General features: G+C 50.4%; 4 non-coding genes and 1 pseudogene across 4 annotated transcripts; 2 read left to right on the forward strand and 3 right to left on the reverse strand.

The window, feature by feature from the left end:
* The window catches only part of LOC120381549, a 177,524-nt pseudogene that overhangs the window by 61,985 nt on the left and 90,063 nt on the right, over window positions 1-25,476 (reverse strand).
* Window positions 2,648-2,721, forward strand: TRNAT-AGU. The gene has a single exon. It is a non-coding gene; the product is annotated as a tRNA-Thr (tRNA).
* Window positions 5,640-5,712, reverse strand: TRNAV-AAC. Its single transcript has one exon. It is a non-coding gene; the product is annotated as a tRNA-Val (tRNA).
* TRNAS-AGA lies at window positions 9,513-9,594 on the reverse strand. The gene has a single exon. It is a non-coding gene; the product is annotated as a tRNA-Ser (tRNA).
* Window positions 11,173-11,244, forward strand: TRNAC-GCA. The gene has a single exon. It is a non-coding gene; the product is annotated as a tRNA-Cys (tRNA).

A 25,476-nucleotide genomic window follows, 5' to 3' on the forward strand; every position in this document is an offset into this window, starting at 1 on the left:
GACTAGAAAAGGCTGATGCCTTGTCTCCATCTTGTCTTCATTCCTGCTTCATACCTCTGGAGGGACTTTGCTATAAACTGAAGCTCTGCACAAAGGACTGATGACCCATCCCAGCTGGGGATGTACTCCAGAGACTTGATTTGAACCTGCAGTTTATTCCATCACCGCTACAAGCCTGAACCAAGAACTTTGCCATTACTGTATGTGAAGGGTTAAAATCCATGTGCATTTTGTATAACAACCTGGTCTATGGATTGTGCCAGCTCTTTTCCAGACCCAAAGTCCAGAGTATGGTCAAGGGACCAGAGGCCTAGCAAATAGTGATCAGCTAAGAGAAAGCTGGGTAAACAGAAAGCCTTGCTTGCTAAGATAGGGCTGGTCAGCAAATTGCCAGGTGTTGGAGCTAAGAACTAAAGAATTGTGTCTTATTCAGAGTTGCAGATTGAACAAAGAATCCCTATTCCTATTGTGTTTGTTTCTTCTGTAGGGAGACGTTCTTCCCACAGATCCAACCTTGAGTTTATGAAAAGTTGGCACCTGTCAGTATAAGATATGGCATCCTTCCACCTCCCTTCCAAGGGACCAATGCCTGCCTTAAGACACACAGAAAACAATCTTTATTGCCATATACTTTAACTGTTTCTTTTCTGTAACCCCTAGGAATGTACCTGTTGAACAATCAAAGGAGTTGCTCCTTCCTATGGATCCTAAATCAGAATTCAACATATATATTTTATACTAATAACATTTTATCAAAGTATTAATGAAATGTTAACTTGCTAACTTGAGACCATGGGTGGAGACATTATCTAATCTGTTAATCATTGGCTAATGTGCTTATCCTGTCTTGCAAAACCTGTCCTGGGGTATGGAACTACCTAGCCTCTCACTTTCCCCCGCCCGTGGAAAATCTATATATTCTATTATAATTAATTAATTAACAGTGTCTCTGAGCCTAATAAGCCCACTCCGCCAGCACTGTGTGTAATAAACTCCTATTCTTGACCTCTACACGGTGTAGATTTATGTCCTTCACAGACACCTGCTGAATAAAGAGGAGATTCAGCATCCAGCTTGGCTGAATGTGTCTCCTCTCCCCACAGCTTGGTGATCTTTTGAGGAAATGGAGACGCCTGCCTTTGCCTGGCTGTACATCGCTTGCAAAAGAAACAGGTCTTTTTGGTGACAAGTGTTGAAAGGAGCCATTAGACAAATGTGGAGCCAGGAAAAATGTCCCCCAATTGAACTGGCATCTGTGGATGCTGAAGCCACAACACAGAGCGCTAAACGCTATATGAGAATGGCTGGTGTCAGAAGAGTCTCTACCAAAGCCTTTTGCCACCAGCAGGGGCTTCTCTGTGCACAGAACTCCTGGTAGCGTGATGGCTGCAGGCAGTGGAGAACTCCATTTTGGCATCTCTTTTGTGGTGAGCATCTGCAGTGGCTGTTTAAAGGTCTCTAGATAGTGATCTTTGTGAAGAGCTGGCTGAAGAACCTTCCTACTAACCAGGAGAGGCTGGCTTGGCCTGCCAGTTCTTCCTTGCCGAACCTAGTGTGTCTGTTGGCTCCTTTTTTTGTATCTCTTTTCAGAAAAAGAAAAGACCTGTCAGCAGAATCCTTCTAAGTGCTTGTTCAAGACAGAGAGAGCCTTCCTTGCAGCTAAGTCTTGGTGCTATGGGGCATGCCTCACTGCAGCACCTCCTGCTGACCATCCTAGCAATTACCTCTGGTCCACCGGTGCGCCTTCATCTAGTAGCATCTGGCCACCATCCGTTCTATCATTAGGACCCATGTTGCTCTCAGGTCTTCAGTGTCCTCTTATGGACACAGCCCTCTGGCTGTGCCCCACTCAGTTCTCTCCCCCCTTCTGGGGGGGGGGTGTCCTCTACCCAGACACTTGCCTCAGTGGCCGGCTGCAGTCCAGGGTGTAGCCACCTGTGTCAGTGGCTACTGAGGCAAAAGGTGTGAACCTCCAACCCTGCCATCTGTTTCCCTGGACCATTTCCCAACAGACCTAGAACCTTCCTCCACCTTTGTATCAGGGCCTTAGTCTGGCAGTAGTCAGCCAGGAGGTCACTCATGCACCCCTTACCCCAGCACTACTCTGATCATAGTGCCCTCCTGCTCCTTCCTGCCTTCCTTCACAGCAGCCAACCCTCCTCCTAAAACTCCAAGGAGTGACTAATTCTTGCTGTGCTGAGCAGCTCTTTATATATGGGCTGCTCCAGCAAGCCTTCTCCTGATTGGCTCTCCCAATAAGCCCTTTCTTGATAGGCTGGGTTCTGCACAGCCTCTTCAAGGCTGCCTTAATCTTTCTCCTGCTTGTTTGGGGCAGACAGTCTACCACATGTGGAAAGTGGCAAATGAGAAGTCTGGAGCTGAAGGAAAGGTTACCATGACTCAGAACTGAGCCGAGGTTGCTGTGACTGAAACACAGATCACTAACCATTATCTGATCACAGTGACTGGTGGGAGAGGTACATGTTAGAAGACCTCTGTCTACTCAGCTGTGGCTTTCTGTGCACAGAGAGCCAGACACCTCAAGGTCTGCAAGTCTTGAGGGAAATGGGGAACGTCTGTACTTTAGAATTTGCAGGTGTTGACTTGAACCATCAAATGAAACAGTTGCAAATACATTCTTCAGGCAGGCACCATGGCTTAGCTGGCTAAAGCACCTGTCTAGTAAACAGGAGATCCTGGGTTCAACTCCCAGTGGTGCCTTGGTGTATGGCTTTTGTCTCCTCTGCTCACATTTTCCTGTGTCTTCCTAGGAAACAGAAGAGGCCTCCCTTGGTATCCAAGTCATTGCTTGCTAAGGAAAAGGCTTCTTTGGAGAGAAGCATTGGAAACAATCAAATCACAAACCTGGAGTTGATGAAAACGCTGCTATGACTGGTATTGGCATGACGGTTGCTTCAACTGCAATTGCTACAACACGAGAGCCTGCGCCACACATCCTTGTGATTCCCTGGAGATGTTCACACACACATGTCATGTCACCTTCCTTTTGATTGTCATTGATGAAAAATGGAGCGGTTGGGAGAAAAGTCCCAGAGAGTCGCACCGTGGCTAAGCTGGGTGACTCACCTGCCAGGTAAAGTGGAGTTAGGGATGCAGCTCCCAGTAGTGCCTTAACAAATGTGTCTGCTCTTCCCACCTTTTGGTGACTCTTTTGCGGAAACAGAGAAGACTGCCTCTGCCTTGCAATGCAAATGCTTGCAAAAGAAACCAGTTGTTTTTTCTGACAAGTGTCAGAAGGAGGCACATAAGAAATGTGGAGACAAGGAAAAGGTCATCGTAACTCAACATGCATCCATGGCTCTTGAGGCCAGAACGCAGAGCACTAAGCACTGTACGACCACAGCAAAATCTAAACTTTACACCTTATTACACTAGGCAGTAGTTAGTTCAAGCAATTTTCTCATCCTACTGGATGTTACCCTCCTTAATACATAGAATTCCCCCTAAAACCTGGATTACTGTCCTCAGATGACCTTCATTTTCTCAGGATTCCTGCTGCTTCCAGCATAGGTGGGGGAGGAGAAGGGCAAAAAACATGATGCCACAGTCTCCTATTTTATATCCTTAGTTCAAGTGTCTAGAAGACACTTGCCCAGACATGTCCGGATGGGCTCTGCTGAGTCACTAGGTTGGGGAATCCTCCTGGTGTGGTCTTGTGCAACTGAGTCATAGACTTGAGCAGTCCCCACAGTGTTGTGTTTGGGCATCTGTCACTGAATTGGAAATCCCTTAATTACAATTCCTCTGCTGATTCATGGCTGTTGAACACCCTCCTCGGCAGGGGTCACTAGCAAAATTATAGCCTATTTCAGTAACAACCATACAGCAAAATGCATAACTTCACACACCTTCATGCTATACATATTTGGACAGAATAACCGATTTCAGCAGATCATGACTTTTCATATGATAACTTACATGGAATGGTTGGTAGGACATATCACAGCCATATATGAATGATGACTATTTGAGCTACAGGGAGCTATTTTGAAGTACATCATGTCACAAAAGCCTCTAGAGACTGGCCTTTGGGAAGAGCTGGCTAAAGAGCCTTCTGAGTAACTGAGAGATCCAGGCTTGGCCCTGCCAGTTTGTGCTTGCGAACTAAACTTGTCCGTTGGGCTCCCTTTTTTGTGTCTTTTTCACAGAAACAGAGCAGAAGTTCTTGGCCAATCCTTGAAAGTGCTTGTTCAAGACACAGAGAGCCTCTGTGCTGGGGCAGGGGTAGGGGTGCAGGAGGTGGTCGGGGGTGAAGGTGCTTACCTCAGGCAGCACAGCTCCCAAAGTGACTGGCACACACTCCCCTCCGGCAGTGGCTCCTAGGCAGTGGGATACGGGGGCGGGTCAGCTGTGGCGTTTGCACTCAGGGCTGCAGGGATATGCCGGCCACTTCCAGGAGCAGTGTGGCAGGGAGGGAGGGGGCAGAGTGGGCAGGGAGCCGCCTTAGCGCTGCTGGCACATCTCCGTGTGTTGCTTGGGGAGGCATCAGGTCTCTGTGGGCTGCCTGGGGCAGGGGCAGTGGCCAAGGCTCGGGCCACCCCTTGCCTCCTCTCTCCAGGCTCGCAGCCCATCTTGCCGGCCGACAGGGATTTTAGGGTGCAGCAGCGCAGGGAGCAGGAAGGGCGAACCACAGCGGCTGCCTCCCCCACATGCAGGAAAATGTCTTGACCTGCTGGCCCCACGGACTAAGGCACCAGGCCTCCAGCTTGCCCCATTCAACCCAATGGGTTGATCTTGTGGCCAGAATTATTTGCAGTCGGGATTTCCCCCAACAGTGCCCCACAGGGGTCCAGGGTCAGCTCCAGCACAGGCCACGCAGGAAGGCTTAATGCTCGAGCTGCAGTGCATGCTGGGCAGGCTTAAGGACGGGCTCCCCATGGCAGGAGAGAAGAAGACGACTCGGCCCCTGGAGGGGCAGGCTGGGGCTTCCTGGATCCCATTTGCTCACAGCCAGCGCCCTGCCCCCACTCCCATGTCATCAATGGCGCCCCCAGGTCAGCCAGAATGGAGCAGCGGTTTTCACTGCACTAAGTCCACTTACGGCTTACAGGCAACTCCCAAACCCCTCACAGCCCACCATGTCGGCCAGAAAGGAGCCCACTCAGCCTCACCATTGCTGCTTTTCCTTCCCCCCAGAACCCCGCTTCTCCTGGGCTGCAAGGAGCCACCCCTGGGATGCCAACAGGCAGGCACAGGATTCTGCCTCCCAGCAGCCAACCGCCCCTCCCCCGGCTTTGCAGAACGAATGGTGATGCTCTACTAACCCCATTTAGCCGCACTGAGGTGCTTACTTTCTGCCCTGCCTTCCTCAGCTCGACTTTCCTCTTTTGCCCCATTCCTGCCTCACTTCCTCCTTTGGCAAGTCACGCAGAGGAGGCCAGCAGGAAGAGCCGGCCTCCACCGGCCAACCTCCAACAGCAGAGGAGGCCGAGCCACAAGCCTCCAAAAGGTGACACGCCGCACTCCTCTAGGTTCTCCAGCCTGATGCCAAGGTGCTTTCTCCACTGCTGTCAGCACCCTCTGTCATGCGGGGGTTGGAGTTATCCCACGGACAGGCCAATAGGAGAAGGAGGAGGCCTTCCTGAACAGCAAGGGGATCTGGCAAAAGGAAGCCAGCATGTTTCTGCCTGGTTTTGAACCAGGGACCTTTTACATGTTAGACAAACGTGATAACCACTACACTACAGAAACTCCATTAATTTGGCTGTTGCTCACCCTGACACAGACCGATGGACAAACCTAGAGAAAGTGGTGACAGCCCTTCAATAGGTCAGCTGGCAGAGCAGAGGACTGGAGCCGGGGCTCAGGAAGTCGTCCTTACGTCGCCCTTGTGACTCCAGCTTGAGGGAGAGCTTCTTTTTCTTCCCCTTGCTGACAAAGAGCAAGAGAAGAATGAAAGGTCAGGTGGGCCAACTCAGTGCAGAAGCCCATGCTGCCTTTTCCTGCTGCATAGCCTGAAATGAGGGACTCGTGGCAGTTAAAGGCACTGCTGCACTTTCAGAAAACATCCCACCCGTGCACACAGGGGGATAGAAGAGCCTGTTAGTCTAGCACGCTCCCAACTGAACTACTTCAGCAGCTGCTCGGTTTCTTTTTGTCCTCCTGCTTTTCTGTCTGGGATGTTGTTGTCAGCTGTGGCACAGAAAAAGGACGTCATTGCGAGTGGCCCATGAAGACAAGATTCACTTTTGCCTTCCTTGCTCGGCTTTACTTGCTTCCTCGCCCTATTCCTGCCTCAGTTCCTGGGTTTTCTGAAGGCGACGGGGGGCCAGCAGTACCAGGAGGAAGTTGGGCAGCTAGACCCTGGTGGCAAAAGTCCTGCCGCCACTTGCCACCCCACTGTCTTCTCCCAGTGTCACATATTGGCCACCAGGGACTTGGGGCCCAGCAGCACAACGGAAGGCAGTGGACAGAGCCACCCTCGCCTTGAAGCTCCGGCTCATTAAACCACATCTTCAGTCGCTGATGGCCAATGAGAGACTGACATCGCTTGCTATTTTAGCACTTGGAAATGCCATTGGTCAATCTTTGGATCTCTGTAATGCTGTGCTTCAGTTCATGGGGGAAAGGCGAGAGAAGCGACCTTAGAACAAAGGGCCTGGGGTTAATATCCTAACGCTGTCTCCTACTGTAACACTATTTAATACCGGCCCACCCTGTGCTACTGACAGTTCCATTTCTAGATGTTAGTACATTTCAGTTACTGTCAAAATTAAAAAGTTTCTATATGCTTAAAGAAAATGCATTTGTTTTATTTGCTTATATATGGCATGAATAAATACAGGTTTACAGAACCTAGCCTGCACATTTATCATCTTATATGACAGAGAAAATCATGCATCGAAATTGTGCGTCAATATTCATGAGCTGAGCTACAAATGCAATGAAAAATAAGATATTCAAAATTTTAACATATGGAGCGAGGCTGGGGGGGTTCCGAAGACACGTTTTGCCTGGGAGAGGCACTTGGTCTAGGGGAGGCCCTGTCAGGGAGAACAGGAGTTAGTCTCACACGCCTATTTCCAGGCTGTAATCTGTGGGCGCCCTGCTCTGGGGAGGATCGTGGCAGCCCAGACTCAGGGCTGGAACAGGCCCTGGATTGAGGGTGGCTGCAGGGTTTGCAGCGCTCTGATGTCTCAGACAATGTGTCTCCCAAAGCCTCAGATCTGCGTCCCCAGAAGGCTCCTGCACTGCCTCTGCTTCTCTCACAGTCTATAGCAAGGACCAGCAGCAAGGGTCAGGGATGAGACATAGGGCACTAGGTGGGGGGCCGAGGCTTCAGGAGCCCAGAGTGTTTGCCTGTCTGGGCATTTTGGCTGAGACCTCAGGGACACATTGTGAGGCAGAATCCCAGGCACCTGTATGAAAGGAGCATAAGGACGTAAGGACGTACGAACGGCCAGACTGGATCAGACTGGGTCCATCTAGCCCAGTATCCTGTCTTCCCATAGCGGCCAAAGCCAGGTGCCCCAGAGGGGAATGAACAGAACAGGGAATCGCCAAGTGACCCATCCCCTGTCACCTATTCCCAGCTCCTGGCAAACAGAGCCTAGGGATACCATCCCTGCCCATCCTGGCTCAGAGCATGTCCTCCATGAATTGATTTAGCTCTTTTTTGGAACCCTGTTATAGTCTTGGCCTTCACAACCTCCTCTGGCAAGGAGTTCTGTAGGTTGACTGTGCGTTGTGTGAAAAAATACTTCCTTTTGTTTGTTTTAAACGGGCTGCCTATTAATTTCATTTGGTGACCCCTAGTTCTTGTGTTATGAGAAGGAATAAGTAACACTCCTTATTTACTTTCCCCACACCAGTCATGATTTTATAGACCTCTAGCATATTTCCCCTTAGTCATCTTTTCTCCAAGTTGAAAAGTCCCAGTCTTATTATTCTCTCCTCATATGGCAGACACTCCATACCCATTTCTGAACCTTTTCCAATTTCAATACATCTTTTTTAAGATGGAGCGACCATATCTGCACGCAGTATTCAAGATATGGGCGTACCATGGATTTATACAGTGGCAATAAGATTTTATCTCTTATTCTCTATCCCTTTCTTCATGATTCCCAACATTCTGTTCGCTTTTTGCCTGCCACTGCCCATTGAGTGGATGTTTGCAGAGAACTATCCACAGTGACTCCGAGATCTCTCACTTGAGTTGGAACAGCTATTTTACATCCCATCGTTTTATATGTAGAGTTGGGATCATGTTTGCCAATGTGCATCACTTTGCATTGATCAACATTGAATTTCATCTGCCATTTTGTTGCCCTTTCACCCAGTTTTGTGAAATCTCTTTTTAGCTCCTCACAGTCTGCTTTGGACTTAACTATCCTCTGTAGTTTTGGATCATCCGCAAATTTTGTCACCTCCCTGTTCAGCAGATCGTTTATGAAGATGTTGACTAGTCCCAGTACAGGCACCTGTTTCCATCCTGAAAACTGTCCATTTATTCCTACCCTTTGTTTCCTGGCTTTTAACCAGTTATTGATCCACGTGAGGACCTTCCGGAGGTGAACGTAAGCTGGTACATTCCGGTATGGGGTACTGGCAAGAGCGGGTACGCTGTGCCAGCCCGGCCCGGCTTCCCCAGGCTGGTGATTTAAAGGGCCCAGGGCTCCCTTCAGCCTCCCAAGCGCCCCTGGCGGAGCCCCGGGGAGCAAATCACTGCCCTGGAACACAGCTCTCTCCCGCTACCAACACAGAGCAGGGGCGGCGGGAGCTTCCTTACAGTGGGGGGTCACTATTGTCTGAACTGTGGCACTCCCATGACACCCCTTCTCCAAGGACCCCCACTCACACCACCTCTCCCCCCGAGGCCACACCCACAGAACGCCTCTCCCCCCCCCAAGACTCCCCCTTTCCCCCCTCCATCATTTGTCCTAACAGCCAGTTAAGAGTGGTGGGGCCACGGCCCTCTAAACCCCCTGTTCCAGCACCCCTGACACAGAGCTCAGCAGCAGCAGTGTGTGTGTGTGTGCGACAGAGGCTGCTGTGCTGAGCTGAGCCAGTGAGGGAAGCGGGGGCTGATGTTGGGGCTGCCCCCTCCCCCTGCCTCAGGCCTGGTTGCTTGCAGCAGCTGTCTGAACATAGACACAGTGTGCCGACACACTCACTCTCCCCCCACACACACAGTCTCTGCCCCGCCACGCACACTGCAGTTGAAAAGCAGCTGGCAATCTAGTAAGATGCCCATGGAACAGTGAGATAGAGAAACCTGCATCTTGTGATGCTGTACCAGCCCGTGAGGCATTGCAAAGCCTTCCCAAAATACCCTGCAGCCAGTTGCACAGCTACCCACAGTGCACTGCTCTCTGTGGCCATCCAAGATTCTAGCGTGGATGTGCTCTGGTGACACAAGGGGCATAGTGCGGACATGCAGCAGCTGTTTAATTAAAACACTTTAAAGGCGCATTGCCCAATAGTGTAGACACAGCTTGAGAGTGAGACAAGACCCAGCTCCTTTGAAACTAAAGAACCACAGCTTCCTCTGTAGTTGGCAGGATTCAAACCTGCGCAGGGAGACCCCAATGGATTTCTAGTCCACCACCTTAACCACTCAGCCACAACTACTTGGTTGGGGTGCATCTCTCACTGCACTCTAGTTCTGTTCTCACTGAGTGATCAATTCCAGTTGTTTCCTCAGACCAGCTTCCACAACACACACACTGCTGTGCCATTGTGTAAGTGTGTCCAGGGCTGAACTGCAAGAATTCCTGCTCATTTCCCTTCTGGCTGGAGCATGATTAGAGTGTGTTTGTGGTCAATGACGTTGCTGTAGATTGTTGTCCATTTCCTGCCTCGATCATTCACACAGTCCCTTTCCTGCCATATCCCCAGCACAGCAGTGATTGCAATAGCAGGGGGCAGGTTTTCTCTGGGGCACTGAGATTTGTCAGGGGGTTGGTGGCTCCTTTCTTTCCTCACCCTGGAGTAAACTCAGCTTTTAATTCCATCCTTGATGTTTCAAGGAATAACAACAGATGACCGAGGAAAGAGGTGGACAGGGCGGGTCTCAGGGGTGGGGCAAAGAGGTGGGGGTGGTGGACAGGGAAGGTCAGGGGAGGGGGTAGAGAGGTGTGAGCGCTGGGCAGGGTGGGTCTCGGGAGAGGCAGAGAGGTGCAAGTGGTGGGCAGGGCGGGTCTCGGGAGGGGCAGAGAGGTGGGGGCGGTGGGCAGGGAGGGTCTCAGGGGAGGGGCAGAGAGGTGGGTGGCGGTGGGCGGGGCGGGTCTCAGGGGAGGGGCAGAGAGGTGGGGGCCGCTGGCCGGCGGGGGGTTAGGGGGTGGAGAGGCACCAGGAGGCCTTCAGGGAGGAGAGGAGCGAGCGGAAGGTGGACCAGCAGGCCCCAGCCTCAGTGGAAGAGCGGGGGTGGGAAGTGGCCACGGGGAGTGAGGGCTGAGCACAGGTGGGGCCTGAGAGGGAGGCGAACGAGTCAAGGGGGTGGAGTGGGCAGGGCTGCCCAGAGGATTCAGGGGCCTGGGGCAAAACAATTTTGGGGCCTTCCATAAAAAAAAAAGTTGCAATACTCTAGAATACTGTATTCACCTGGGGGCCCTGCAGGGCCTGGGGCAAATTGCCCCCCTGCCCTCCCTCTGGGCGGCTCTGCCCTCAGCCTCTCCTTGTAAGTCCCCTGCCCCCTAATCATTTTGTTGCCCTCCCCTAGACTCTCTCCAATTTGTTTCTGTAGTGGGGGGGACGAAAATTGGACTCAATGCTCCAGATGTGGCCTCACTAGTGCCGACTAGAAGGGAATAATCACTTCCCTCGATCTGCCGGCAATGCTCCTACTAATCCAGCCAATACGACCAGGTACCCATATTGAATGCAGACCCAGCAATATTTGATAAATTGGTTACTGTCCATTCAGGAGTTTATTTCCCACCTATTCATAAATAATGAAGATGCTCTAAGCGGAGGGGAGAGAGCTGTCCCGTCCGTGTAGTTAATCCATCTCCCCGAGAGGTGGTAGCTCTGTCACTGGGGGAAGCTATGGGGGTGGGTGTGCAAGCTGTGGTGTTTACATGGATCTATAAATTTAATCAAACCCCATTTTTAAAAGCACTGTGGTCTGGGAACAGAACAGGAGATCGCTGAGGCAGGGCCTGTCCTTCAAAATCTTTAAGATCTCTGACTTACCTACACAGCAGTCATGGGGGTAGAGCTCAGTGGTAGAGTGTTTGACTGCAGTTCAAATGGTCCTTGGTTCAAATCCAAGTACCCCCTTACAAACCTCTTCCTTCAACAAAAATAATGGGATTTCCATTATGTTCAGGAGTTCCACTGAATAGGGATTCCTGAAATGAATAGAAAAACTCAATGTTTTCCTGTGCAAATGCATAAAAACCTAGCAAACATGTCCCTTCACTGAAATCAGTTCCAATCCTCTAAAGGATTAAAGAATCCTTATTGAGGTTGCAGGAAAAAACCATCCCGATGTGTAGAAAGAATAGTAAATATGGCAGGCGACAAGCTTGGCTTAACAGTGAAATCCTTGCTTATCTTAAACACAAAAAAGAAGCTTACAAGAAGTGGAAGATTGGATAAATGACCAGGGAGGAGTATAAAAATATTGCTCAGGCATGCAGGAGTGAAATCAGGAAGGTCAAATCACATGTGGAGTTACATCTAGCAAGAGATGTTAAGAGTAACAAGAAGGGTTTCTTCAGGTATGTTAGCAACATGAAGAAAGTCAAGGAAAGTGTGGGCCCCTTACTGAATGAGGGAGGTAACTTAGTGGAGAGGGGATGTGGAAAAAGCTAATGTACTCAATGCTTTTTTTTGCCTCTGTCTTCAAAAACAAGGTCAGCTCCCAGACTGCTGCACTGGGCAGCACAGCATGGGGAGAAGGTGACCAGCCCTCTTTGGAGAAAGAAGTGGTTCAGGACTGTTTAGAAAAACTGGACGAGCACAAGTCCATGGGGCCGGATGCGCTGCATCCGAGGGTGCTAAAGGAATTGGCAGATGTGATTGCAGAGCCATTGGCCATTATCTTTGAAAACTCATGGCGATCGGGGGAGGTCCTGGATGACTGGAAAAAGGCTACTGTAGTGCCCATCTTTAAAAAAGGGAAGAAGGAGGATCCGGGGAACTACAGGTCAGTCAGCCTCACCTCAGTCCCTGGAAAAATCATGGAGCAGGTCCTCAAGGAATCAATTCTGAAGCACTTAGAGGAGAGGAAAGTGATCAGGAACAGTCAGCATGGATTCACCAAGGGCAAGTCATGCCTGACTAACCTAATTGCCTTCTATGAGGAGATAACTGGCTCTGTGGATGAGGGAAAGCAGTGGATGTGTTATTCCTTGACTTTAAAAACCTTTTGATACGGTCTCCACAGTATTCTTGCCAGCAAGTTAAAGAAGTATGGGCTGGATGAATGGACGGTAAGGTGGATAGAAAACTGGCTAGATTGTCGGGCTCAACGGGTAGTGATCAACGGCTCCATGTCTAGTTGGCAGCCAGTTTCAAGCGTAGTGCCCCAAGGGTCAGTCCTGGGACCGGTTTTGTTCAATATCTTCATTAATGATTTGGAGGATGGCGTGGACTGCACCCTCAGCAAGTTTGCAGATGACACTAAACTGGGAGTAGTGGTAGATACGCTGGAGGGTAGGGATAGGATACAGAGGGACCTAGACAAATTAGAGGACTGGGCCAAAAGAAACCTGATGAGGTTCAACAAGGACAAATGCAGAGTCCTGCACTTAGGACGGAAGAATCCCATTCACTGCTACAGACTAGGGACCGAATGGCTAGGAAACAGTTCTGCAGAAAAGGACCTTGGGGTTACAGTAGACGAGAAGCTGGCTATGAGTCAACAGTGTGCCCTTGTTGCCAAGAAGGCTAACGGCATTTTGGGCAGTATAATTAGGGGCATTGCCGGCAGATTGAGGGATGTGATCATTCCCCTCTATTAGACATTGGTGAAGCCTCATCTGGAGTACTGTGTCCAGTTTTGGGCCCCACACTACAAGAAGGATGTGGAAAAATTGGAAAGAGTCCAGCAGAGGGCAACAAAAATGATTAGGGGGCTGGAGCACATGACTTATGAGGAGAGGCTGAGGAAACTGGGCTTGTTTAGTCTGCAGAAGAGAAGACTGAGGGGGGATTTGATAGCTGCTTTCAACTGCCTGACAGGGGGTTCCAAAGAGGATGGATCTAGACTGTTCTCAGTGGTACCTGATGACAGAACAAGGAGTAATGGTTTCAAGTTGCAGTGGGGGAGGTTTAGGTTGGATATTAGGAAAAACTTTTTCACTCAGAGAGTGGTGAAGCACTGGAATGGGTTACCTAGGGAGGTGGTGGAATCTCCTTCCTTAGAGGTTTTTAAGCTCAGGCTTGACAAAGCCCTGGCTGGGATGATTTAGTTGGGGCTTGGTCCTGCTTTGAGCAGTAGGTTGGAGTAGATGACCTCCTGAAGTCCCTTCCAACCCCGATATTCTATGATTATATGATTAGATGCTCTAATGGTCTCTTCTGGCCATAATTTCTGAAAAACTGAGTGTAGCATTGGGAGCAGCATCTGATGTTTCCCTGTCTAGCCGGCTTGCTGCCTAGAACGAACGCTCCTTGAGTGGGGTGATCCACAGGGAGCAGCTCAAACCTCCAAAGTGCCTGGCCAGGGGCAGGACATTAGCCCAGCAAGGGAGGGGGTGTGGCAGTGACATCACAAAGGCCTTTTGCAGGACCTCAGACTATTGGTCCAAGGTGTGGTGGGGAGGTGGTGACCTCACAGAGAGATGCTGACATCAGCCAGGCAGGACGGGGCAAGGGGCCAGGGAAACTTCAGAGACCCCTGTGGCTTTGCTTCAGCAAGTCTCCTTCTCCAGGGCTCTCTCTGAGGACTGAGAGAGTATTTGGGTTCACGGACGTGAGCGCCAGGAGGAACCTCTTTCGAGTTTTCTCCTTCCCTTGTAGTGATTTTACTAGAAAACAGCCGTCCCTGTTTATAAGGTAAGAGCCTCCTCAAGGTTTGAAACCTGTTCAGTCTGATCCATCTGGTGAGAGTTGAATTCTAGGCATGGAAAACACGAGCTTAAGGAGGCAGAATTTTATTCCACACCTGGGATTTTGTCCCTTAGAATCACTGGGGACATTGGGGTTTGTCCTTTTTTTTTACCTTTTCCTCCATCCCTCCCTCCCTTTCTCTCCATCTCTTGCTTCTTTTGTCCTTTCTCCTGTTCCCCTCCCAACACCAGGAGGGGGGTGTGTGTGTGTTGCGGGGGAGTGCTCTGCAGCTCCCACTGTGGGAGGTCCACACAAAAATGTGGGGCTGAAATAGTGCTCGGGCAGTGATCCCCACCAGTGACCTGGGCCATCCTTTCGGCTCTTTGGTGAGAACCTTCAGCCTCCCGTCCTCAGTCTCTACCCTGATTGGCTGAGCAGGGGGTTATTGACAGGGAGGAGACTCAGGTCCTTGTTCTCTTTTAAGACCAAGGAAATAAGTCAGAACCAGTTCTATGTTTGATGGATTTTGCTGTTTCTCTCCATTAATGGTCTCTGAGCAGTTCATGATTCTCTCTAACATTGCAGTTCTCAAATACTTGCTGAATAATTCCTGTGCACTGTTGTTGGTCTGTAGCTCATCTGAGAGCACTTTATTCAGGTCATTCAATGTCTGAAATTCAAAATCCGATGGTTAGTTTGAAAATCAGGGCTCTTGGGTCCTATTCCCAACTCTGCCACTGACTGGCTGTGTGACCTCAGACAAGTCAATTCTTTCTCACATGTAGCTTCTCCCTCTTTCAAGTAGGAATAATAATGATCTGCTCCTACCTAGCTCAACACACTCACTCTTCCCCAACACACACACAGTCTCTCCCCACACACACACAGTCTTCACACTGCAGTTGAAAAGCAGCTGGCAATCTAGTAGGATGCCCCTGGAACAAGGGGAGAGAGAAACCTGCATCGCTGAAAGTGCAGCCATGGAGACACCACACACCAGCCTTCCCTAGCAGGGGCAGGGGGGCGAGAAGGGACATCATCTGAGCTGCCTGCATCCAGGTCACTTTCCTCAGCCGGGCTGTGTCAGGGGAGGGCAGAGAGCAGCAGCTTCTGATGCTCCCCTCACAGCCCAGCCCAGGTGGGAAAGTGACCAGGACGCAGGGAGCACATAGTGCTGCTCCTCGCTCCCCCCACCCTCTGTGGGGCCACGGAGGAGCACTGGGGCAGGAGAGAGCAGTGAGCACCTTTGCACGGCCACACGGTGCCCTTTGACCCCCTGGAGCCCTGGGCGGCTGCCGGGGGCCCCACCCCTAAGGCCGGCCAGGCTCCCCAGCACGAACAGCAGAGACACAGGGAGACTGGCCACCCACTGAGCAGAGGTAGCCTGGGCGGCTCGTAATGGAGGCTCGGGGGGGGGGGGGCTCAGCCTCCCCAAACCTTGCGTCGCCAAGGGGACAGTGGGGCCCATGACTAGGGGCCCTGGCCAAATTGGGCCCCCCTGGAAAAGTCTCCCCCATGTCGGCCCCAGGGCTGGAGGAGCTCCCACTCCCTGCTACGGCCTGGGGGCTGCAGCAGGGCACAGAGCTTCTCTGGTCTCGGGGCCGCAGCGGGGCCGGGGTAAAGGAGTGACAGGGTGGGGCCAGTGGGGGAAGGGTGGAACAGAGGTGACAGTGGGTGGGGCCGTGGGTGGAAGGTGTGGAAGGGGCGGAGCCACACACAGAAGTGGGGATGGTTCGGTGCTGGGGCCCCCGCACTTGTTCTCCCTTTCCCTGGGCTTTGGCATCACTAGCCCCTGCTTAGCGAGTAGGGGTCAGTGGTCCCCAAAATGTGGGGTGTGACTCCTAGGGGGACACAGAGGAAGATTGATGGGGGCACCTCAGGACCTGAGCCAGCCCCCATGGAGGGCAGGGAGGGAGCAACACTCAGCCCCACTCTGTCCCAGCTCTTCCCCAACCCCACCCTCAGCCTGGGCCCCTGGCTCCCAGCCCGGCCTCGACCCCCTTACCCCTGTCCGCACCCCTCTCCCCAGCAAGCAACGGCCCCACTCCCAGCCCCGGTTCTCGACCGCGGCTTCCGAGGGGCCACAGCCATGGATACGAGGGCACAGTGTGAAATGTTTGGGGCCCACTGGGTTAGGGTGATGTCCTCATTCACTTCTCTGCAGTCCAATGAAAGCGATTCCTCCCCCCCCCCCCCTCCGTCAGGACGGCCTAGGTACGTTCTGCTGCCCTTCACTCATACAGGGAGGAGAATAACATTTCATTCCACTCAATCCTAAAGTGATTTGTAACCTACCACCATCCCAAACTGGTCATTTTGGGGAAGCGGCCCCCTCATGCTGCATAGCTAGGCAGAGTACGGGTGTCTGTGCAAACACGGCCTGTTCCTGAAGTCTTCCCCCAGCTCCTCACTAGATGTTAGGGGGGAGCTCATTCAGCCCCTGCTTATGCTTAGTATTTAAAAACTCCTTAGTGTCCCTATCTCTGCCAGCCTTAGATTTCTCCTCCTGTCCCTATCTTAGCAGCTCAGATGAGGTGGCCGAGTGGTTAAGGTGCTGGATTGCTACTCCATTGTGCTCTGCACGCAGGGTTCAAATCCCATCCTCATTGGATGCATTTAGTCTTCACCCTCCTTTATAGACAACCATCTCCCCCTTGGTACAATGACAGATCAAACAATGTTGCTTCTTGCAAACAAAAACCTTCTCAGAATCTCAGCTGCCTCCCCCATTGCTTCAAATAAAATGTCTAAATCCCGGATTTCTAAAAAAATTCTCTAGTCCTGCGTTTCTTAGTTTTTATCTCAAAAGGGAACAGCCTCATAATCTGCCCCAAACACCCTGGGACCTCCCCAAATAATTAAAATGCCCCCAATCTGAGCAAGGCCACAACAGCGAACCAGAGCTAGTGTCTAGGCCAAGCTGTTCTGAAGGAGGCAACTCAACCATTTGCTCTCTGCTTCCCTTGGCAAAGTCTGACTGTGAAAACAAAATTCCCCAAACTGAAAATTTTCTGCTGAAAAACCACTACTAGTCTGTCTGGGGACTTTGGTTTGAATGTACTATTATTATTCTCTTCTGACTTCTGAATCAGTTTTGTCATCCAGGTGTATTTCCAGCTGTTGAGCTGTGAGGGAGAGAGGTCAACTCATGATGTCTCTACCCCCGTTTCATAGTTTCTTCCAACTGGCTAGGAAGTACCTTTGCTATGATGTGAGCCAAGCAGTGTCCATTGTCGCTGTGCTATCTCGGAGAAGTCTACATTGTACACGGTTCCTGGGATAGTCCTTGGGAGTGTGGATCCCTTTAATGGGCCACCAGCGAGTCTGGCTCCTCCATTGTCACACCTGAAAGGCTGGTGGTGGGCATTTCCCAACCTCATCTCAGTCACACACACAAAGCAAAACTTCCCAGCCAATGCTACGCACACAATCCAACACAATAGTAATGTTCAACAGACCAAGACTTTTGAAATGATATCTCACCAGGCAGCCTTTGTACAAACCGTATCATCATTATATGAGAGTGGTGAATACGGGGCTTCCAGGGTGCTGCTTTGAGCACAGCGAGCCACCCCTGGGCTGACATTGCAATGGAGACGTACCCTTAGAGTCCATCTCTCCTGGGATAAAGATGGCAGCCTGGCTGGCCTGGACCATCTGACCTCATGAACCTAAAGCTGAGATGCTAAAAACTGTGGTGCGGATATTTGTGTTCACACTGAAGCCTGGGTTCAGAAACCCTCACCCCTCGTGGGGTCTCAGAGGTTGGGCTCAAGCCCATCTGTCTGCACTGTAATTTTATAGTCTTGCAGCCCAAGCCCCATAACCTGAGTCAGCTGACCCGGGCTTTGAGACAGGTGCCCTGGGTGTGTTAATCACAGTGTAGACATAACATTAGGCTACGTCTCCAGTGCAATGAACCACCCACGACTGGCCCGTGTCACATTAATCAGGGTCATGCGGCTTGGGCTGTAAAGTTGCAGTGTCCGTGTCTCGGCTCAGGCTCAGTCCCCTGCTCCAGGAGCCCAGAAGGTTGGGAGGGGGTTTAGCAAGTGGAAATGGTAAAACCGCAGGGGAGTATTACCCTGGACTCATGGCATTTCTCCATTGGTCTGTCTGCTCTGGGGCAGGGACAGAAACACGTCCTGCTGCTTTTGTTATTTCAAAGGGCGGTTTAGGATTTTCATTCTCATACTCGGTGCACAAATCAGGATTCAACCCTCGGCATAAACTAAACGAGCTGCCCACAGATTCTGGCAGCCACAATGAGCATTTGGTGTGAGAGCTCAGACCTGCCCCTGTCCCAGAGGGACGGGGTCGTCTGAGAGGGGACAGGACCACTGACCTATCAGCTCCTAACTCCCAAACTTTCAGTAACTCTATCCTCAGTGCCTGTGAGTGTAATTCAAACCATAAGAAAAAACACACTAGGCTAGACCGACGGTCCATCTAGCTCTGAATCTTGTCTTCTGACAGTAGCCAATACCAGGTGCCCCAAAAGCAACTCAGTAAGGTACTACTGGAACTTGAACCCAGCATCCCCTGTATACAAAACAGTGGTTTTAGCCAGCTAAGCCATGGTGCCTACAGCTGCTGAAGGGATCATGTCTGCACACACCTGACTCTCTGCCAATCCCCATCTGCGCCTGACAAGCTTTGCTGGTGTTTGGATTCAGTAAAGCAGAGGAGCAGGTGAAGTTTTACTCCCAAGGTTCTTTGGACAGGTCTACACTACAAAATTAGATCGGTGTAACTACATTACTCAGGGGTGTAAAAAATTTACCTCCCTAAGCAATGCAGTTATATCAACCTAATCCCGGTGCAGATAGCGCTGTGCCAACAGGAGGGCTCCTCCCATCAACATAGCTTGGGGAGGGGCTTGGTTAGTGAAGATGAAGAGAATAGGTGGCCCATGGCTCTTGCATTTGGGGAGGCTGGGTGTGAGCGCTGGAAGCTCCCTAGAAGTGGGGAGCCCATTGGTGCCCAGACCATGGCACTGCCCCCCCACCCTTCTCCTCTCTCTGAGGCCCCACCTGTGCTCCCCCCTTGCTCCTGTTTGGCCACTTCCCACACCCACTCCTCCTCTTTGGCTGAGGATGGCTGAGCCACCTTTCGCTCGCTCCTCTCCTCCCCCAAGGCCTTCCTGGCTGCTGCTCGTGCCTCTCCACCCCGTACCACAAGGTCTGCCCACCAGCCGCCACCGCCACCTCGCTGACCCATCCCTGCAACCCACCCTGCCCACCACCCACACCTCTCTGCCCCTCCCCTGAAACCTCCCTGCCCACTGCCCCCACCTCTGAGACCTGCTCTGCCCACCGCTCGAACCTCTCTGCCCCTCCCCTGAGACCCACCCTGTCCACGTCTTTTTTCGGTCGTCTGTTGCTATTCCATGAAACATCAAGAATGGAATAAAAAGCTGAGTTTACTCCAGGGTGAGGAAAGAAAGGAGCCACCAACCCCCCGGCATTGCTGCTTTAGTTAAAGTGTTTTAACTAAACAGCTATTGAACGTCCTCCCTATGCCCCTTGTGTCCCCAGAGCACATCCATGCTAGCAGTTCTTGGATGGCAACAAAGAGCAGTGCACTGTGAGTAACTATCCCACTGTGCAACTGGCTGCAGCGTGTTTTGGGAAGGGTTTGCGATGCCTCACGGGCTGGTACAGCATCACATGATGCAGGTTTCTCTATCCCACCATTCCACGGGCATCTTACTAGATTACCAACTGCAGTGTGTGTGGCATGGTAGAGACTGTTTGTGTGGGGGGAGAGACATTGAGTGTGCTGGGAAAGAGTGAGTGTGTTGAGCTAGGTAGGAGCAGATCATTATTATCCCTACTTGAAAGAGGGAGAAACTAAGGCTGAGAAAGGAGAATTGACTTGTCTGAGGTCACACAGCCAGTCAGTGGCAGAGTTGGGAATAGGACCCAAGAGCCCTGATTTTCAAACTAACCATCGGATCTTGAATTTCAGACATTGAATGACCTGAATAAAATGCTCTCAGATGACCTCCAGACCAACAGTGCACAGTAATTATTCTGCAAGTATCTGAGGAGAACTGCAATATTAGAGAGAATCATGAACTGCTCAGAGACCATTAATGTAGAGAAGCAGCAAAATTAATCAAACATAGAACTGGTTCTGACTTATTTCCTTGGTCTTAAAAGAGAAAAACAAGGACCTGAGTCTCCTCCCTGTCAATAACCCCTGCTGAGCCAATCAGGGTAGAGACTGAGGACGGAGGCTGAGGTTCTCACCAGAGAACCCAAAGGATGGCCCAGGTCACTGGTGGGATCACTGCCCGAGCACTATTTCAGCCCCACATTTTTGGGTGGACCTCCCACAGTGGGAGCTGCCGAGCACTCCCCTGCAACACACACACACACACACACCCCTCCTGGTGTTGGGAGGGGAACAGGAGAAAGAAAAAAAGAAGCAAGAGACAGAGAAAGGAGGGAGGGAGGGATGGAGGAAAAGGTGAAACAAAAAGGACAAACCCTAATGTCCCCAGTGATTCTAAGGGACAAAATCCCAGATGTGCAATAAAATTCTGCCTCCTTCAGCTTGTGTTTTCCATGCCTAGAATTCAACTTTCACCAGATGGATCAGACTGAACAGGTTTCAAATCTCGAGGAGGCTCTTACCTTCTAAACAGAGACGGCCGTTTTCTAGTAAAATCACTAAAAGGGAAGGAGAAAACTTGAAAGAGGTTCCTCCTGGCGCTCACGTCCGTGAACCCGAATACTCCCTCAGTCCTCAGAGAGAGACCTGGAGAAGGAGACTTGTTGAAGCAAAGCCACAGGGGTCTCTGAGGTTTCCCTGGCCCCTCGCCCCTGGCCTGCCTGGCTGATGTCAGCATCTCTCTGTGAGGTCACCACCTCCCCACCACCTTGGACCAATAGTCTGAGGTCCTGCCAAAGGCCTTTGTGATGTCACTACCACACCCCTCCCTTGCTGTGCTAATGTCCTGCCCCTGGCCAGGCACTTTGCAGGTTTGAGCTACTCCCTGTGGATCACCCCACTCAAGGAGCGTTCGTTCTAGGCAGCAAGCCGGCTAGACAGGGAAACATCAGATGCTGCTCCCAATGCTACACTCAGTTTGTCAGAAATTAGTGGACTTCATGGCCAGAAGAGACCATTAGAGCATCTAATCTGACCCCCTGCATATCACAGGCCTCCTGTATGACACAAGAGCTACTTTTGGGGCAAACACATTCCAGAAAGGCATCTAGTCTTCATTGACTGACATCAGGAAATGGAGAATCCACCACTTTCCTTGCTGGTTGTTCCTGTGGTGAATCATCCTCACTGTTGAATATTTGTGCCTTAGTTGTAATATGAATTTGTCTCTTTTCACCTTCCAGCCATTGGGTCTTGTTAGCCCTTTCTCTGCTCGATTTAAGAGCCCTTTAATACCCAATCTTTTCTCTCCATTAAGGCACTTCAAGACTTCAGTGAAGTCACCTTTCAATCTTCTTTTGATTAGCTAAACAGGTTGAGCTCTTTCAATAGCGCACTAGAAGGCATTTTTCTCCAGCCCTCAGAACATTTGGTGGCTCTTTGCTGCCCCAGCTCCAATTTCACATCTTTTTCAAATAAGAACCCCAAAACTGGAGGCAGTATTCCAGTATCAGTCTCACTGATGCCGTGTCTCCTGCTGTGATGTTATTGACATAATCTGTAACTGTATAGATCACCGTTGCGACCACTGTTCTATATTTGCAGCCAATATTGTAGAAAGGTTGTCGTGTAAGGGGTCTATGGAGAGGTTCTGATTGGCTGATTATAATTATGCTATCATTTTTGTAGTTGACATTATATTGGCTCTCTGTATTTCAAACTTGTGCTCTGCTTCCGGGGAACACTCAAGACAAGTTGGTGTCAGTTCTGCCTAGCCTGCTTGATGGCCCATTAACGACCATCAGCTACACAATTGACCCGCTGAGAAAAGGCAGATACACCTTGTGACTCAGGGCTTGGCTACACTTACAAATTTGCAGCGCTGCAGCAGGGTGTGAAAACACACCCTCTCCAGCGCTGCAAATTGCAGCGCTGCAAAGCGCCAGTGTGGTCAAAGCCCCAGCGCTGGGAGCGCGGCTCCCAGTGCTGTCCGTTATTCCCCACAGGGAGGTGGAGTACGGACAGCGCTGGGAGAGCTCTCTCCCAGCGCTGGCGCTTTGACTACACTTAGCGCTTCAAAGCGCTGCTGCGGCAGCGCTACCGCGGCAGCGCTTTGAAGTGCTAAGTGTAGCCACAGCCTCAGCAAGCTATGCAAGGACCTGCCTATGGACAGAGCTCTAAGGTTTTTCTATGCCATGTGCTTAGGGAGATGTATTTTCCATGCCCTGGTTCCTCGCTGACCCAGAGAGAACAAAGGAACACGAAAACAAAAACCGTCCCCTACAGATTTGAAAGTATTTTCTTCCCTTATTGGTCCTTTTGGTCATGTGCCAACCAGGTTATCTGAGATTTTTAACCCTTTACAGGGTATTTTATGCTACCTGTAGCTACATGTTTATGACACCCTGTAAATAGCTATCTGCAGAATCTGATTCTGAGTAAGGGCAGAGTGAAGGGAAGTGGCTTCAGCAGATTTACTGAGCATGCTCAGTTCATGTGAGCATGTTCAGTGCACCATAAGTAGCAAATTCCTACACACAGCAGTTTCTCACACTGCACCTGAGGCAGGGGCTCCATCGCTGTCCCGACTCCACCCAAGAGCTGCGAGACCCTCAGCTTAGCACTCGCAGGGGCCAATCCAGCTACGGGAGAGTGAGCGCCCCTGGGAGCAGGGAAGTGACCAAGTCTCCCTGCCAGAGGGTGGGGGAGGAGGAAGAAAGGGAAAGAGGAGAGACTGAACGGGGATAAGGAGAAATAAGTGAGGAAAGCAGCACCAAGCTCTTTTCTGCTGCATCACCCCTGAGCAGATTGCTCCTGAGCTCTGGGTAGATAGCCCCCAGTGTCTCCCAGATCCCCCTGCTCCCAAGGCAATGCACATAGGGGTCTCCTTCCTGCCAGGCGTGATTACACATAGGTGTAGGTGTCACCCTTATGCCATGATTGGAGAAAGACAGCAAAGCTTGGGAACACGTGTCTGTATTTACAGTCCAGTGTGACAATCCCGGCTCCAGGAGGGTTTGTTCTCTGCTCCTGCTGGATGGGCACAGAATGGGGCAGCAACAGGTTTGTGTCAGTTTTTGTTGCTCCACGTTCCTTAACTTAGAACAGTGTGAAATGAAGAAAATGGAGAGTGAATTAAAGGGAAATAGACAAAGAAAAGTTCCAGCCCCGGTTGCTTATTGAAAGAAATGACTCCATTTCCCAGTTACAGGTTTTATTAACATGAACAAATAATCCCAAGAGCGCATGTCACTAAGGCTAAATGACTATAGACACCACTCAGCTAAGGGTTAAACAACACAGTGATAAAGTTCAGGTCAAATCAGGAAATCAATGAGTTAACAAGGATATTGCGCTGGAATCAAGTCGTCAATTTAGTCCAACCATCAGATTAATACAGCAGAAAAACCAACCCTTATAAATCCTGAAAGAGCAACCCAAGAAGGCAGGTGCGCATTCAGTGATGCTGAAACCCCAGAGATTTCTCACCCAGGCAGTGAAACCCAGATTTAGCCAGCTGAATATTTCAATGCCGAAACCTAATCATTGCTTACATTTAGCCCACAACCTCAAAGCTAATTACAGTCTTCTCCTTAGATTTCACTATTATGTAGCTAATACTTCTCCTCGCCCTAAAACACATACAGACCTTAAGAGACACATTAGTAAAAGAATTCAAACAGCTCTCGCTGAACAATACGTATCTGACCACTCAATTCCTTGTGATGCTTGCACAGGTGAGGAGCATGCGTTCAGTCATTCCATAGGGCAGGGTTTTAAGGCTATTACGATTTGGGGAACTCTTCTTCCTAGCATCTTCCCCTTGTAGATTTCAGAGGTGTTCACACCCTCATCGAGCCACACTGTTATATCCCAATCTAATAGAAAGGCTGGGAGGTTGCCAACTTCATAAAAAGAAAGACAAAAAATAGAAAAGGGAACAAAACATTTCTAAGATAATAAGGGGTTGGATCTCTGCACCTCTCGGGCTTTGGATTCGCCCGGAGTAGGAACTGTAGCTGCAGTTTAGGAACCAGGTAATGGCATAGATTTCCTCTCTCTCAAGTGCAGGGTGTGACCTATGTCTCATTCTCTCTGTCTCCCATCGGGTGATGGGACCATGAGTGAGAATGAGGAGAAACCCAGCAGGAAGATGCTGAGGAAGTAGAACCACCTGTGCTCTATTTTCACACTTTCTAACCTTTCAAAGAAGCAGGAGGCAGAGACGTGATACAAATGTATTAGACTCAAGAGAAAAACTAAGGACAGGTCTACACTAGGAGAGGGGATCGATCGAAGATACACAACTTCAGCTACGGGAATAGCAGAGCTGAAGTCGACGTACGTAGGTCGACTTACCTCGGCATCTTCACAGCGCTGAGTCGACTGCTGCTGCTCCCCTGTCGACTCCGCTTGCGCCTCTCATGGTGCTGGAGTACCAGAGTCGACGGGAGAGCGCTCAGGGATTGATTTATCACATCTAGACTAGACACGATAAATCAACCCCCGATAGATCAATCACTACCCGCTGATCCGACGGATAGTGTAGACCTGACTTAAGAGACGAAACCAGAGACTCTGGACTCAGCATTCAAGTATCCTGCAGTCTGAACTTCGCATCTGATACATTCCCCCATTGGCTACCATTGTTTGGCCAGCAGGGAAGTGCTTCTTGTCCAACAAGGCAGCCAGATTGGGACCCATAGGCATGGAATGGCTCTGAAGGAATCAGCTGTTTCTCTTTGTGCTTCATGAAACTTTGGATCCAAATGGTAAAAGACAGTTGTGCCCAATTTAATCATGGCAGCCTCCAGGAGTGTGATCAATGTCACTTAACTAGGGAGCCGGGTTCTAAAAATAGTTTACCTGGGCCACAGGTCACCATAGCTTCCATCTCAGGGTGAAGATCAACCACTAGTACCTGCAATTTCTACCTGAGTTCTTGTCAAATCTTTGACCTTACTTGGAGTAATTTGACACTTCTCTGGCATAGAATTCTTCACCAACCACACAACAGATCAGTAGCGACAGTGAGGTACACCTCCCTCAACTATGCCCTTTTATTTCTTTAATCTGGGGGCACAGATTTAAATTAGGGACTAAATTCAGGTGCGGCTTAGAATCCCTGTAAGACAACAAATCTAAGGTCTCTATTAAAAATAGGTATCTTTCTGCAGCTATAGCACATTCAACACGGATCCCATTTTCTACACATTTGCAGCATCTCCCAGGGTGAGCTGAAGAGAAAAGTCACTTCCATTTTCCCCATCTCTACCTAGAAAGGGATTGCATTTCCCAAACAATAGGCAACATGCACCTGATTAGGAAGGAGATATCTTCAGGCGCGACCTCCTGCAGCGCCTGGGCCACAATGGCTTTGGGAGCCCAATGCATGGG

This window comes from Mauremys reevesii, linkage group 14, assembly GCF_016161935.1.
Source record: "Mauremys reevesii isolate NIE-2019 linkage group 14, ASM1616193v1, whole genome shotgun sequence".
Classification (NCBI taxonomy): domain Eukaryota; kingdom Metazoa; phylum Chordata; order Testudines; family Geoemydidae; genus Mauremys; species Mauremys reevesii.